Source organism: Rattus norvegicus, chromosome 2, assembly GCF_036323735.1.
Source record: "Rattus norvegicus strain BN/NHsdMcwi chromosome 2, GRCr8, whole genome shotgun sequence".
NCBI classification, from domain to species: domain Eukaryota; kingdom Metazoa; phylum Chordata; class Mammalia; order Rodentia; family Muridae; genus Rattus; species Rattus norvegicus.
The window spans coordinates 189,931,016-189,947,770 of NC_086020.1; the positions used below are offsets into that span (position 1 = coordinate 189,931,016).

Here is a 16,755-nt window from a genome sequence, read left to right on the forward strand (position 1 = left end):
ATTAAATTTAATGTTCCGTAGCTCTTCTTTAAACAAAGTAGGTGTGGAAATTATTTCAAGTTAAAATATATTTCTGTACAAAGTAAATGCCAGTGGCCGGGTGTGTATGTGGAAGAAGAAAGTAGAATAAGGAAGGTCGTGTGTGGTGATAACTAAATATTAAAAGAGGAAAAGGACATTTTGAAATCAAAAGGGGAAATAAAAAACACTGAAATTTTAATACAAGAATATACTGACAGAATTTCAACAATAACAATTTTGTGTGTATACACACAAACAAACACAAAGTTGTACAAAAGACAATGAACTGGAAAATTGTCCTTGGGGGAGTTTTCACTGGATAAACTGACCTGTGCTTCTCCAACTTAATGCAGTCATTTTTATTTCATTAAAAAGCCAAATTTCTTCAACTGCTGAGAAAATATTCTGTGTATGTGTGCCTAAGGGAGAAAGGCATTGAAAGCAAAAGAGAAAACATCATGACGTAGAGTGACAGGTAAGCTTACATGGGACCATTTACGATACGCCATTTGCTTAAAACATTTTTTGTTCCTAAATTTTATTTATGAATTAATACAAAACATGGCAGACCGATGTGTCTTAATCCTCGTCCCCCTCCTCCTCATCGTCCTGGTTGATCTGGAAGCAGCGCAGCTCATAGCTCTCCTTGCTGTTGGCGAGGACACGCAGCCAGTCTCAGAGGTTGTTGTTCTTCAAACATTTTTTGGTGAGATATTTCAAATACCTTTTGGAGAAAGGCACCTCGGAAGTGACAGCAATCTTGTTCTTGCTCTGCTCGATGGTCACAACCCCTCCGCCAAGGTTACCAGCTTTCCTGTTCACCTTGATCCTCTCCGGGAGGAACTGCTCAAAATTGGCAGCGTCCATGATTCCATCTTCTACAGGGTGAGTGCAGTCAGGGGTGAACTTCAAAACCTGCTTCTTTTTTTTTTTTTTTTTTTTTTTTTTTTTTTTTGCCCCCTTCGCCACAAGCACAGGCGCCATGGCGGCAGAGGTTTTAAAATGTATTTTGGCCCCTACAGCAAAAGTGGCAAACCGCCTGAGCATGGGTCAGAGTGGGCTCAGAGCACCGCGTGTCCTGCGCATGCGCATTGAATCTTGTTTTTGTTGTTAGTTCTCTTGCACCTTTCAAAAAATTTGAAACACTCTGGCTCCTTCCATGATTATACCCACAGGCGAATTACTGTGCTAACCAGGCACTTGTGTGTCTAGAGTAACAGGAAGTCACTGGTGTGTGTTTGGTGCTTTTCTTTCGGTTGATGCGTATTAAGCAGTTTCTTGCACAGACAGCCGCCGTGCCTTAGAAGCAACAAACGTTATTTGCTAGGCCTGTGGTTGGCGTTATTTTCTACGTGCTAAAAGATAGTAAAAATTACTATCATACTATCATATAAAATTAGTATTATTTTATAAAAAATTGTGGTTTCTGTGCATGAATATTCACTGCAGGTACACATACAGATTATGAATGAAAGCGAATGTCTCACTGGAGAGTATTGATAGTCTAGAAAGCTCACTCATAGAGAAAAGAGTTCTTGGCATTATATTAACAGATGTATATTTCCCCATTCGTATTGTTTCATAATTACAGTCATGTGTAGGCCACAGACCTTATTTTCTACTACCGTACTGGACATGTTTCTACTACCGTACTGGACATGTTTTCCGAATTTCTCTTCTCCCATGCAGTTGATACTTGGAAGCTTCGGATAGAGTCTTAAAATAATCGTCACCTACAAAACCCCTTTTCTCCTCCCCAGTCCATGCTCCGTCCACTCCCTTTTCTCTTCTTCCCCATCTTTCTTTGTTGCTAAGGCTGGAGGTGAAACACTTGTCCTTCCCGTTCCCAGTGCCTGGCCAGGCCCTGCTCTGGGGTTATTATATGAAATCCTATAAGTCTTCAAACGTTTAAGGGAATCACGTTTACATTTGCAGACAAGCATAAAGGGCCTTAAGCACTCACAGTATTTCCTCCCCTTGTTTTCTAAGGAGAATCCTGTGTTGCAAAACTGAAGCGCTGAGCTCTAACTGTGCTGAGCAGAGTAACACGTCCTCATTCTGTCAATGGTCAACCTGACGAAACCGAGAATTACCAGAGAGAAGAGCCTCCGGACATGCCTGAGGGGGATTATCTTGATTATACTAGCTGATGTGGGTGTCCTATTTTAATTGTGGCTGGGACCATTCCATGGGCAGAGGATCCTGGACAACATAAAATGAAGAAATTAGCTGAGCACTGAGAAGCATGCATCCATTCATTGTTCTCTGCTTCTTTAAACTTTATTTTTATTTTGGATCTATCAGTGTTTTGCCCAGGTATATGAGCATACACCGTGTATCTGCTTGGTGTTCAGATGGTCCGAGGAGATGGCAAGTCTCCTGGAAGTAGAATTACAGCTGGTAGTAAGGCTGGTTGGTGCTGGGCACCGAATTTGGTTCCTCAGGAAGACCAGAAAGTGCTCTTAATAGCCGAGTCACTTCCCAGGCACCTGCTCTCTGCTTCTTATAGATGCTGGGACCAGATGTTTTAAACTCCTCCTGCCTTGACTGCCCTATCACAGTGGGCCATAAGCTAAAATAAGGCCTGGATTTCTGAAGTTGCTTTTGTTTCATTCCAGCAACAAGAACACAGAATGCACACCAATACACAGAAAAACTGAAAAGCAGAGAAAAGAGAAAAGTGTATGCTACACGAGAACAGGAAGCTTTACTATAACCTGGGAACAAAAGAACAAGTTCAGAAAGAAGGGAAAGAGGGCGGCAAATGGGGAAAGGTAATGAACTATTAAGAGGGCTGTTTTCTAACTGTTTAAGCATTTCCCTCTTGCTATGTGTCCAAGAGACCTTTAGTAAAAGCATTTTATTGTGTTTCAGTGCTGTGTGGGGTCACACTGTAGTTCCGGGAGATATTCCATTGTATTGTCCCATTTCCTAAGGCTTATGCTTACCTTCTCAGTCAGAAGGTGATATTTAAAGAAGTAGGCTTAAACCTCTGTTTAGCCATGACACAGAACTTGCAGGATTCACACTGGGAGCTGCTGATTCTCTCTCTTCTTGACAAGGGAGTCTTACTGCATTTGTAGAGATTTCTCAGTTTACTTGGAATCCAGAATTTTGACTTTTCGATGCCATTAAGTTCACAAGGAGAAAGAGAAGGAATAAATCACCATAACTATATATTTATTAATAGAACTATAACTATTTGAGAAAGGAAGAATCTGTAAAAGTCCCCAGAAAGATGGTTAAAATAGGATATGCACAGCAGGTACACTGTCCCCTCCTGCTTTGTGATCTATCAAGAACAATAGCAACATTAAGATCTTTGAGAAATAAGTTGTGATTTTGTTGAATTCACAGACCTCAGGCTTAAAAAGCAATCTCTCACGTGACATTGGACAGAACTATTCTGGACTAAGACCATGTCACTGCCCTGCTTTAACAATTGGCGTGTCACACGATCACCCTAATGCTGCTGCAGACCCTGGACAGATAGCCCTGTGTGAATGATAGCAGGATCAGGGCCATTCCTCTACATCAGGGGATCTGTGTTGGGGAAGCATGAGCTATCCCGTATGTGCACCTCTACGTGAGAAGTTTAGGAGGTACTGTTGTTGTCACATTTCACAAAGCATTCTCCAACAAACAGACCAAGCACTTGGCCTTTCTGTGTGCAAGTGCGCATTTTATGGACCGCTTTGTCAGTCTAAGCATTAGCATAAATACTATTGTAACTGCAAAAGACAACAGCGTCAAGGATGTCTTCTGCCGTGTCTGCACAATTAATTCATCTCTATAAGATGTTCATATCGCACAGCACCGGCCAGTCACTGAGACGGTAAGGACCTGCTGTCTGAAGTTCCCCAATCCGTACATCTGCTTCGATTCCTCCACCAGATGTTCTTATTTATCTATAGTCTTCCCCTTAAGTTTGAGGTACTCCTACTTGGGGTGAGCGTGTATTAATCCAACAAACTATATGCCACAGAACACCAAGAGAGCTAGTGTGTTGGCCAAAATTAAATGTAACTGCCTCAATCAACTGAAAGTGGCGTGATTCTAGAATGTTCCTGACTCTCTGTACATAATGAGCTCTTGTTATCCTCTGCTAATTTATACCTTTGGAAATTTGTTTCAGCTGCTACAAGTTTTCTACTACAATCAGCCCAATTATATCTATCGGTGGTCATTTATATTTCAATCACTAGCAAGATTATTTCCATCACAAACAATTGCAAACTGTTAATGGGTGTTGGAAATCCGTTGAATAAAGCACCTCGGGCGAATCCTCACAACCGCCCCACCAGCTCCGCCCTCCTCGCACCAAGCACCAGCCATATCTGTCACACTTCCCAGAGCTGCTCCTTCAACCACCTCAGAAGCTGAGCCTCTCCAAGAGTGACCCTGACTAAACATTCTCTCATCATGGGCAGTTTTCCACAGCCATTCAGCCACTACCAATTATGTTTCTGCAGAAACGTTTTAGATGCCTGCCCGATGGTGCTCTCTAGTCTGACGGGGGCCCGTGTTTGGAGAGAAGGGATCCACGGAGAGAAGGAATGCTTCCTTCTTCTCCTTTCAGCTGATGCTGTTGTTTCAGGATGCTAGGGACTTCCATTGGTGAGAGAGATTTATTACTTACTTCCTGGAGAAGGCAATTTTCCCTCAAGTGTGAACATTTAGACAGGGGCATCCAAAAAGTCATGGATATTTTTCCCCCTTGTAACTTAGAAAGAGAAACTTGAATCTACCCAGCTTCCCACTGTCCTTGGGGATGAGCAGCCCTAAGCTTCCTGAAGCCAGAGGGATCGCAGACAGGGTGACCAGCTGCAGGCTTTATAAGCACAAATGCTCCCAAATTCTTTTGTGACTTTTGGAAATTCACCATGTGGAGGGTAGGTCACAACAGAGGGACCAGAAAAAGAACGGCACCCAAATACAAACCCAGACCAGCAAGTGTTCCAAGAATAGGAAAAGCAGGCCCTGCCACCTACATAGTAAAAGTGGGACAATTAAAATTGATCACAGCCCAATGCCACAGAGTTGCACTCACTCGTACCACAGAAAACTATACTCACAGTGGCTCATCCTAACCAAACAAGGATCAGATGCCTCCGAACTGAAGAACTCCATAGTCCATCACCATTTATAGGTGGTCATGTTGCTTCTATACCCTCTGCGTTCTTTGTGGTACACTAAGTAAACTTGTTTAACTCTACTTTGGTCTAAAAGGGTGAATTCTTTTGCCAATGTGCAAAAATCACCTTTTACACATTATGCTAAAAGCACAGTAACCCAAGAAGCCTCACTCTAACTTACACCACCCCCTCCCTACCCTGCCACCTACATCAGCAAAGACTACAATGTGGCTCTGCTGAAAGCTGGCAAGGGGCTCTCAAATGCCCCTAGACCTTTTCACTGCCTACTTTCCTGGGCCATTTTAACCACCATCCTTGCTTTCTTTATTACTGATAGATGAATGACATATCTTTTCCTACAGGCCAATCAATGGCTCTGATGGTTCCCACAAACAGCAGGCATTTCTGTAGGTATCTATCTTCCTTGGTAGCACATGCGTGTAATTCTGCACTGGGACACAACACATGAGGATCCCCAAATCTCACTGGTGAGACAGCATGGCCTATTGGGCAAGCTCAAGACAAGGGAGAGACTGTCTCAAAAACCAAAGTAGATAGCTCCTTTGGACCAAAACCCAAAGTTGTCCTCAGGCCTCTACATGAACACATGCACACACAGTCATACATGTGTGCATACATATAGAAGAAAAGGCAGGTTTCAGGATAGTTCCCTAATGAAGACCCATTAAGGAAAAAGTTCAAAGACACTGACAGAACTTATAAGCTATTTCAAGAGCTGAGCAAGGGTCCTGCTTATCACGCTGGCCTATTTCTCTGATGTAGAATAGATATACTCTGTATCACAATTCAGACAGAAAGAAATCCCCTACCCCAGTACCTTTGAAAAGTGTGTTTCTTTTGGCCTAGAATAGTTTCCTCTTCCTCCTGAGGCTATACTGCAGCATTTTGTGAATGTGTGAAAACACATTTCCGCAGAGGACAAGCTCAGTCTTCCTGTGGCCTGGAGGTATTGATGGACAAGCAATTCTCCCTTTCCTCGAATACAGTTTCCTTGTTTAAACCTCTGGAAATGCAGAGCAAATACAGAGCAGATCCAGGACCTCCAACTACAGCCTCCAACTCCAGTGGGCACATTTCCTTCATGCTTTAAGTTTTAAAGCATACTCTTGTGGGTTTTGTTGTTATTTTTGTTTTGTTCTTTTTTTATTTACATTTTTATTTATTTACATTTCAAATGTTATCCCCTTTCCCGGTTTCCTGTCTATAAACCCCCCTATCCCACCCTCTGCTCCTTTCTGCATGAGGGTGTTCCCCCATCCATCCACCCACCCCTTCCCACCTCCTCACCCTGACATTCTCTTACACTGGTGGGGTCCAGCCTTGGCAGAACCAAGGGCTTCTCCTTCCATTGGTGCCTAACAAGGCCATCCTCTGCTACATATGTAGCTGGAGCCATGGGTCTGTCCATGTGTACTCTTTGGGTAGTGGTTTAGTCCCTGGGAGCTCTGGTTGATTGGTATTGTTGATCTTATGGGGTAGCAAGCCCCTTCAGCTCCTTCAATCCTTTCTCTAACTCCTCCAACGAGGACCCCATTCTCAGTTCAATGGTTGGCTGCTAGCATTTGCCTCTGCATTTGTCAGGCTCTGGCAGAGCCTCTCAGGAGACAGTTATATCAAGCTTGTTTTGTTCTTCTAAGGGGCATCATTCCTAGACATCTAAAGATGTTTCTAGTGTTTTTCTAAACACTTAAAAACCACAAAGATGAATATAGCAATCTCCAAGAATGACAGAAAACAATGTATTAAAGACTGATAAAACATTCCAAGAGGTAAAGCTACATATGGCTCTGGGTCTTCTTAACCGTCCTTTCTTTACCAAATGAGTCAGCCAGGCTCTGTCCAGCTGTAGATGCAAACACAAAGTCAACCCCCTTCTTCAGTCTTCCCTGCTGTCAGAGCACAAGGGGGTACAGTATGAATTTGCAACAGGAAGAATGGGAGACAGAACTTCATTCAAGTAAGGTAAAGAATAGCAGCCTGCAAGGGGAATGGCATGGGGTTAGGAATATAACCAGAGGGCACTGAGTGGTACCCCTCATCTTCATCACAAAAGGGATTACAACATGGTTTTCCTCTAATGAATTCTTTACATGGGCACTACTTTTCTTTTCCCTCTTTCTTCCCTGGATCCTCATCTCCAGGCCTCAAGCTTTCCTCAGAGGCAGCGTTTGCTGTTTTAGACTTTGTGTGGAAGCATGTGGTAATACTTTTCCTAGGCTTAGGCCTTGAATTTGAACTATACCCGCATAGGCATTCAGGCAGCAGCTCGGCAGGCATCATGTTAAGGTCATGCCCCAGAAGTGCTATGTGCACACACTTGCCAGGCTTCCTAGCAGGCATGCCAGTCAGTGCCCGTCTTCTGGGCCCCAGCAACCTCCAGATGTTGGACCTGATGTGATGGTTTGCCATTCACTGCTCACGTCTTCTTCAGGGGTGACAGTCCTTCCCTGATTCATGAATTAGAGTGTTGCCATACAAAAGCCCAAAGCTCAAAGAAGAAACCAATATAGAGAGAAGGAAAGGATGAAAGGTAGAGGGAAGAAGAAAAGAGATTATCTATGACAAGCACTAACCATCCCATGGTAGTGCCTGCCTGTAATCCCAGCACTCAGGAGGCTGAGGCAGGAGGGTTGTCAGTTTGAAACAGTCCAGGCAGCAAAAAGAAGGTGCTGTCTTAAAGTGGAAGTGAATGGTAAATATAAATGAGTGAATAAAGAAAAAGAAATACAAACACTCTCTTGGTTTAGTTTTGTGAGGGTTATATATTCAACTACATGAGTGAACAACTGAAAAGTCAAGAGGTGACATTCAGAGTGTCACAGACCTACAATTTCATGACACCCTTCCTTCCACAGGCAACATTCTTTCTGGCTTATAAAGAAATGGTTCTTTGTTTTGGGAGCCATATATCCTGGAACTATAAATTTCAGGCCTACTATAAATGTGCTGTAAAGTTTTCTAGATGTTACAGTACTCAGCAAGGCATTTTCTCGTACAGATTTCAGAAACTGGGCTCATGAAGGTCCCTTGGCTGGGATCACGCAGTCAACAGAAATGATTATGAGGTGTTTGTTGGCTGAAATCAGTTCCTGTCTGTGCCTCTCAAGGGTAAGATGTAGTTCCATAGCTTTCTGGAAGAACATAAGTGACTCTTCACTGCTTTTGCTTGTATCTGGGCTGCTCCCCACGCCCCAGGGTTAAAGGGTCATTTTCACTCCTTGTGTTATGCTGTCCTTCCCCCTCATTAAAGGATCATTTTCATTCTTTAGCATTATATGAAACTTTAAGAGCAAAGACCAAGGAGAGCTTTCTCATCACCGAGGGTGGGTCCCCAAAGGAGACTGTGCATCCCTCCCTTGGTCTTTCATAATCTTTCTTTGCTTCCTAACAAGGAGATGGGTAACTTTGTCCACCAATGTACTCCATGCCTTTTCATAGGCTCCAAAGCAACAAGCCATTTGGCCATGGATGGAAACCTAGAAAATGAGAACTAGAGTGAGCTCTCTTTCTGCACAATGCACCTCGGTCACATTCAAATATCTGACACATGCTCTTCCTGGCATTCCAGCCCCATGTTCTCTCACTTTGAACCTCTCTTTCTGCTCTGTTCATGCCCAGCCCTCCTGCCACAGGAAACTTCTTGTATTTCCTCAAAGTCACATCTCAGCCTTCTTTTCTAGTCCCCCTTCACATCTCCAGCTACCTCCAATGAAGACATTACTCAGCTTGAGACTCCTCTTGTTTAGAGGCACACACTGTGTCTCTCACCACCGACTACTCTATTAGAAAACATTAGTAATTATTGGTCCTCTTGCTGGGCTCAAGAACTGACCATATCATAATGTGATTGTCTATTGAGTTAGTGTCCATCATTACCAGATCCAACCATTACTGAAAGTAGATTTTACATAACTTTGTATCCCTGGAGTTTACAACATTGAAAACAAAGCAGAGATCAAAGGGTTTATTGGATGAATAAGAGAAAGAAAAGGAAGGAAGGGAAATTAAACACAGTCAGAGAAGATGTCAAAGGTTGTAAATGTCTGCCTGTTTGTAGAGCAGACAAGACTTCTGTCATCCTGTACCTAACCGAGGCTGCCCCTGCTCTAACAGGGTTGTGACTTTCATCTTCCAGATTCTTTCAAGGACACTCAGATCCTCCTTTTCTACTACACCTCTCAAAATAGCACCCCATCCCCCTTTGCAGCTGTACAGAAGCCACAATGCAGCTTCTATGTTGGAGTTTTCTGGTGTTTCCATTATACTTCTATCTGCATTCATTCACTGCACTTCTTACAGTACATAGAGTTAGTTGAACAAAAAGATTTAGAAATTTATATCTGAAAGACAATAGTTTAAAGATGCCCTCTCTACAAATATATATATATATATATATATATATATATATATATATATATATATAGTCATCAGGATTTTGAATTCAGGACAATAACCTAATGGAACTTTCTGTGTCTCAGATGAACTTAGGGATGGAACACACTTATAGTCTATGAAATTGTGTGTTGGCTATAGTAAGTTCATCGGTATAAAGAGACAAAGTAAAGCTAAACAATCAACACCCATGCAGTTCGTAAGTACGCACTCTCCCATTGGTGGATGTAAGAGCCTTGCATTGACTACAGAGCCAGCGCTGTTTCAATGACCATCAAAGCCATTGCATGAGAGCAATGCTGTAATTGTCCTTGCTTGATGTAGGAGGAAACTGAGGCATAGAGAAGCTCATCCAGTGCTCCACTCTGATCAAATGGCAGAATCGTAATTTGAACCAAAGCAGAGCTATGATAGATTCCTTTCAGAATACCATGCATTATCACACTATACCAATAACCTCCTTGCTGGGAAAGGGTAGGGGCTTTGTTTCATTTCTGCCTATCCAGCCTGTGCCGATATCTACCTACAACCAGGCTTTCGACTTTTTTACCACCTACTTAAGACTCTATAATATTTCTGTTGCTATCTGGAGTCTACCCTCCCAAGCTCTGTAGGGAAGATATGTCTGCCTATACTTAGCAGCTAACACACAGAAGATGCAGGATGAGGTTCTGTTTCTTTCCTTCTATTCTCTCCTTCCATTTTCTTCTTGCCCCTTCCTCTTCTAACACACACACTCTATTCCAGTGAAGCTGATCTCAGAAAATGAGGATCTTCCCACCCTCCTCATCTCTTCTACAACCACGTGGCTATCATTCTACCTACATTTTTGTTCACATTGATGATTCTCCATTGAGTTTTTCTCATCTTCCATTTAGTATTCCTTAAAGCAAGTTCTGTCCCCTTTAGAAAAGCTTTGGTGACTATCCTAGCCAACAATAAACAGATATCTCCTCTCTCTCTCTCTCTCTCTCTCTCTCTCTCTCTCTCTCTCTCTCTGTGTGTGTGTGTGTGTGTGTGTGTGTGTGTGTGTGTGTGTGTGTGTGTTGCTAAGGAAAGAATCATCTATGTCTCAAATTCTTTCTCTTCTCTCTGAAGCACCTCATCAGTATTAGGGACACAGTAGAATTCTAGGCTCACTATTTAGCTAGTGGCTGAAGGGCATGTAAGTCAGACTTCTCTTACCTTGTCCTCCATGTGCACGTTCTAAAGGTGTGGGTGCCTATCTTGCTTGGTGTGGTCTTTTACATTGGGTGGGGAAGGTGTCTCACAACTTAGATGCCAAGAGCTTGTGTTCAGATCTTATGTTAAATAACCCCTTTGCTTTGGTTAACCGATAAACAATAATAATGATTTCCATTTAAGATTTGGAAGTTATGATGTGATTATGTGTATGCACAGAGTTCTGGGTAAATATTACTTAGTACTGTCATTTTAACAATAAAACATAGATGGATCAGAGAACGACTGACTCTGGGTGTAACATCTAGATGAGGAAACTCAAGAATGGATACCATATTGTTTCAAAGAAAGCTCACAGGATATCACAGTATTTACTGTATTCTCTTCACATTGCCTTTTCTGCATTCTTTAATTTGTTTTAATTAGGTCACAAAAGGCTTGCTATCTATTCTTAACTTATAACAAAACATTTAAAAAATGTTCTTTTTTCCTCCCCCTGTGGGTCAGCTCCCACTTCCCTGAAGAAACTTTTCTAATGTCTAAGGAATGTTCATTTAAGATTCTGCTTTGCCCACCCCTCTTCTCTGCCCACCATGAATCTCCTCTGCAGGTTAGCAGGGCAGGTTTCTTGCAGGGACGCCTCAGACACCTGCCTTCTTCTCAGCTGTCACTTCTCTGGTAGAAATTCCAAAGGGAAGGGCCCCAGTGTTGGTGACACCAACTGCTGAGCTGCCAATGATATCTCACTTGGGGACAGTGTTGACAGGAGAGAGAGGCTTAAGGAACTGTGTTCCCCAGTGGCAGGTGTGAAGGGGGCCTGCTTTGTGGCAGAAATGGCCACCAGTCAAGAAGCACATGCCTTGCTTAGAATACTTTTTATTTGTTATGTCCAGCTCCAAGAATAGGGAAGAACTGGAAGCTAGTTCTTGCGGACAATTTGCTCTACTGAGCACACTGAAATACCAACTACTGAGAAAGTTTAGTTATATGTTTATTTCCCTTAGTTTTGGGGTACACAGTAAGGCTTTGCCTGGATAGTTACGTAGAAGGAAAAAGCAATCATGAAGAGATCTTCGCATCAAGGCCAAGTTAGTTTCTCTTATCAAAATAACGACAAACCAACTAAGTTCCCCAGGCATCTTAATATTGGGTTGGCAGAGTCATTCTTTCTATCTAGAACCGTCAAAGACCTACTACCTCTCTCCTCTTGTTTTCTTCAATTTTCTGTTTCCCTCCTTTAAGATCCTCAAGAGATGCAACCCAAGACCAGTACCCCTGCCTGTTCATTGGATTCTCAGTAATGTTTCTTAGCACATTGCTCTCCCCAGGCCAATGCAGGACCCTGTCCACCAGCAGAAGGAGCAAATCTAGGTGCAGTTTTATTCTAGTATGCTTGCTATATCTCTGTTGTGCCCCCAGGCTGTGACTGTGCAATGTGTTGCTTATGAGTGAGTGAGCATTGGCTGGAGGGCCACCTGAGTGCTCAGTACCTCTCTCCGGCTGTGATGTCTTTGAATGACATTTACACCATGCTGGAAGGCATTATTCCGTCTTGATTTGGAAGGTCTTTCTTTTGACTTCTGTTTATATAGCTTTATAGAGCCTTTTGGGATCATTTGGTTCTCTAGGGAACTATTACTAGGGTAGTATTCTTTTTATTGAAATAGATTCTTCTTTCATACAATACATCTCAGCCACTATTTCCCCTCCCTCCATTCCTCCTAGCCCCACCCCCACATCCCCTCTCCCTCAGAGTCATTGCCCCTTTGTTTCTTCTCTAGAAAAGAGCAGGTCTCAAAAACAACACAAGATACAATAAGATAAGGTGTAGATTCCCATATGGAAGCCAAACAAGGTGATAGGGTGGTATGCTGTTGTTTTTAAGATTTTTATTACCTTAACTCTTTCTTAATCATTTTAATGATTGGAAAAATTAAGGTTTTGCTTTTTTGTGTAGACAAGCAAGAAGGAGTATCAATTTAAGTAAAAACTAAATCATAGACACTGATTTACATGAAAATACATACTGGTTGGGCTTGGTAGCACATGCTCAATCGCAATACCTTTCATATGAAGTCCAGGCCTATCTGCTCAGAGATGGCATAGCTCACAATGGTCTGGTGCCACTGGCATTAATTCACAATCAAGAAATGCCACACAGACATGCCCAGAGGTCAATCTGATTGAGGCAGTTCCTCAACTGAGGTTCCCTACTCCCAGGTATGTGTAGGTTTGTGTCAAGTTGACAAGAACTTAACAGTACCTACTCCAAAAATGTGCACTGAAGAAAAAGATTGCCTTTCCAACAAGTGATGTTGGGAGTACTGGATGTCTACCTGCAGAAGAATGAAATTAAAACTACCTCTCTCACTCTGTACAGAAACCCACAGGATGAAAGGGCTTAATTTAAAACCAGAAATACTGAAACTGCTAACAGAAACTATTTTAGGACATAGGATTGGCAAGAACTCTCAGACTAGGATCCCAAAGTAGAGCAGACATCCCCAAGAATTAACAAATGGGACTACATGAAATTAAAGGCTTGTGTAAAGAAAAAAAAATTAGCAGAATGAGCCGGTAGCTTAACCGATAGAAGAAAATCATTGCAAACATACTTCAGAGCAAAAGCTAATGTCTAGAACTTATAGAGAATTGCAAAAATTACACACACATGGTCATCACAGACAAGTGTGTAAGGGGTAATGGACATAGGAGAAAGGCTGCTAGAACATTGGTCCCTTTAAGCCCCTTTCTGGATGTGCTAATTGATTGCTGGACATCTAGTAAAGAAGACTGAGAAAGCTAACAGCTGCTGTCGGGAAGTGTCTTAGAAACCATGATAACACGTAATGTAATGGGGCTCTAACCCTCTATAAGAATAGGAGGAGAGAGAAGAAATTGTAGGTATAATTATAACCTGAGCATTATTATAGCAACTTCATAAAATGACAAGTTACTTAGTGAGATAGTTTGGTGATGATTATTACACCAAAGTATGGTGAGAGGAAAATAGCCATCCTCAAAGACTCAGACAGCAGGATCTGGTGAAGTTCATACAAAACTGATCATAAAAATCTTAAAATGTGAGTGAGTGAAACTCTGTGGCCAGAAATAGAAATATTGCAGCCACCCTAGAAAGATTCTAAGGAAGTTGTGACTAATCACAAAGTCAAAAAGCAGGAAGGCCAGCAGACAGTAAAACTCTGTTTTCTTTGACACCGTAGAGGGGTGAAGTATAAGAGCCAATGATGCTCTCATTTAGTTAAGAAGGTGGAAGAAAACCTGAATAGATTCATTCAGAATAGAACATCATACAGAATGCAGCATTCCTTCCTGCATGAGCCAGAGAGGACAGATATGCCTGCATAGAGCTTGCATATGGACTGACTCTAGTCTTACAATCTTCCTCGTTGTCTAATATTTGGTACCAAGTGGGGTTTTTTTTTCCTTCATTTTCCTTCTTTATGGCAATTGAAACAGAGACCTTCCCTTGGAAGCCATCTAAAAATGTACATTAGAGTGGGCCAGAAGGCAGAGTTCTCCTCTTCAAATGATATCATCTTAAAGACCTGAACAAGGTCAAAGTTCAGGGGTAGACAGACAGACAGGAAGGAAAGAAGGAAGGAAGGAAGGACGGAAGGAAGGAAGACAGACAGTTAGGGAGGCTAAGAATCAACACATGTTCAGTCCCCAAGGACAGATACATCATCAGTCTCAACAATTGCTGGAGTCCTGGATGATTGCCGGAGAGCAGATGGTCTTCTGTCTACATTGGAATCCCGAAGAAGTAGGTTCTAACCGAAGTGAAGGAAATCCTCAGCAATGGGATGAATGAACTTGTCTGAGGGAGTGAGAGCAAACAGGAAACAAAAAACAAAACTTCCTTCCTTTGTGTTCTTTTACCTGGGCTGCTACCAGAAGCCAGGGATGGGTCTGATGGAGGATGATCTTCCCAATTCAGATAATCCGATTAAGAAAATACAAAAGCATATATGCTAAACTGATGCCGGGAAATACAGTTTCCAAAGAATTCACAGCATATTAAAGATTAAAATATTTGTTTTAACACAACACCCTTAAAGATTGCCTGAAAATAGTAAGGTCAATTAATGTTGGAACTGCATTTGGGAAGGTTAGCTGCTTTTGGGGGAACAGTTTTCATTTCTCAAAGACTAAACGCAGCTGTCCTCCTCCTTCCCCACCCCCCACCGTCCTCCCCCTCCTCTCTTTCATCCTCCTCCTGAAATGCAGTGAGCATTCTTGTCATTGGTCTCGTGTGACACTTCGGTGGCACGCAGAACTGTTATCCGCTCCCTAGCTCTGGAAAGATCCTGCTTTGGGTGGAGTGGCTCGACCTTCTTGCTCACCGGCCCATCTTCTTCCTTACAGCCTCAGGTAATGCATTTCCTCACAGGAAGATGAACATGTCTGAAAATAATAATATGAAGAGAGCAGAAAGAATCAAAGAGAAAACACACAAACGCTATTGGGCTGGCAAGTACTCTGTGAATTTGTAATATAAAAAAAAAACTGGAGCAATTTTGTGCAACTGGACAAACAGGGCTTTGTAAGCATGTGTGGGCAGGTCTATATCTACTGGGATCCTTCCATCCTGTAGCATTACACAAAAGCCAGAAGGCAGGAAAGCTAAATAACTCATGGAAACCAGGACAGCCATACATTGTAAAATATACAAGTTAGTTCACTTTGAAAACTCAGAAATGAACTTCTCTGTATAGATGCATTTAATTAATAATTGCAAGAATACAGATGTGTTCCTCTGGATTACTCCAACACCCTCCTAATGATGCCCTGCACTTTTTGAGATTGGAAGGGAGTCAGGCTGAGTGAGGAAAAGAAAAAGATCAGAGCGGGAGAGTGGTGGGGAGGAGGGAGAGGGAAGGGAAGGAGGTAGAACCCACTCCTACCTAGACATCACTTCTCACTCTCAGTTCCTTGAGTCACCTCTCCTTCCACACACTTCCCCTGCAACCTGGCATCCCGTGAGTTGGCACAGTGTATTGGGCTGCAGCAGTTCCATTGAAAGAGTTTCCTGTGAACCAGAGCTCCTGAACCTTGTACAACACAAAACATAAAATTATTTCACACTGTAAAATGTATAAGTAACGGATACTGATAAAACATTAAGAAATCAAACACAGCGTTTTAGCACTTGGAACAGTGAATCCTGGAGTCTGAGAGTGTCCCCAAAGGATTAAGGACAAATTCCTTCACTAGAGACACTAAAAATGAGTTTCAAAGGAAAAATAAAGTGAGAGAACACTAGGAAGAAAGATCCCACACTAGCGAATGCAAAACAGATGCGTGCTAGCTCTATTTTTAATTGGCACGATTGTTATTTTCTGATTCATCGAGAAATAGATTTGATATCCTGAACTCTCTCACAACAGATAACATAAAAATTAGCAGTGCTTAATTATGGTCCCACAGACTTAGATATGTAACACAGCATTCGAGGTTCGACCTACAATTTCCAAAAGATAGCTCTTAACGTTAACACAAACTGAGGGTTCGGAGGGAAGTTCTTTAGAAAGTGATCCTACCTCCAGGCCGCCCACAACCCACCTGGGACTGTGACCAGCAAGCCATGCTCTGCAGCTGATTTTAATCTCCACAGCGATGCAGAGGGAGAGATGCGGTGTCTAAAGGAACTGAACAACAAGGGACTTGAAAGATTAAAATCAACACTTTCTTGCGACTACACTGAAGACTGAGTAGGAAGCTGATGCTGACCTCTGGGTCCAGGTGTAATGCCCTCCATATGCTTTGGACTCTGGCTGGGAAAGAAGAGTGGCCTCAGTATCGCAGACAATGAAGTCCAAAAACACCACATTTGCTTTTCTATTAGGAGGTTAGAAGCACAAGTGGTGTGGCATAAACATGAAATCTATAATGAAAATTGTCCTTGAGTACAGAATGCCAAGTAGAGAAATCGGTAGATATCTTAAGGTCTTAACCAAAGTTAAGCTGCATAGATGTCCAC

The 16,755-nt window shown here is 42.4% G+C and overlaps 1 pseudogene; it reads right to left on the minus strand.

The window, feature by feature from the left end:
- Positions 1 to 553: 553 nt before the first annotated feature.
- On the minus strand, positions 554 to 1,005 carry Rpl21-ps19 (ribosomal protein L21, pseudogene 19; annotated as a pseudogene).
- Positions 1,006 to 16,755: the final 15,750 nt, after the last annotated feature.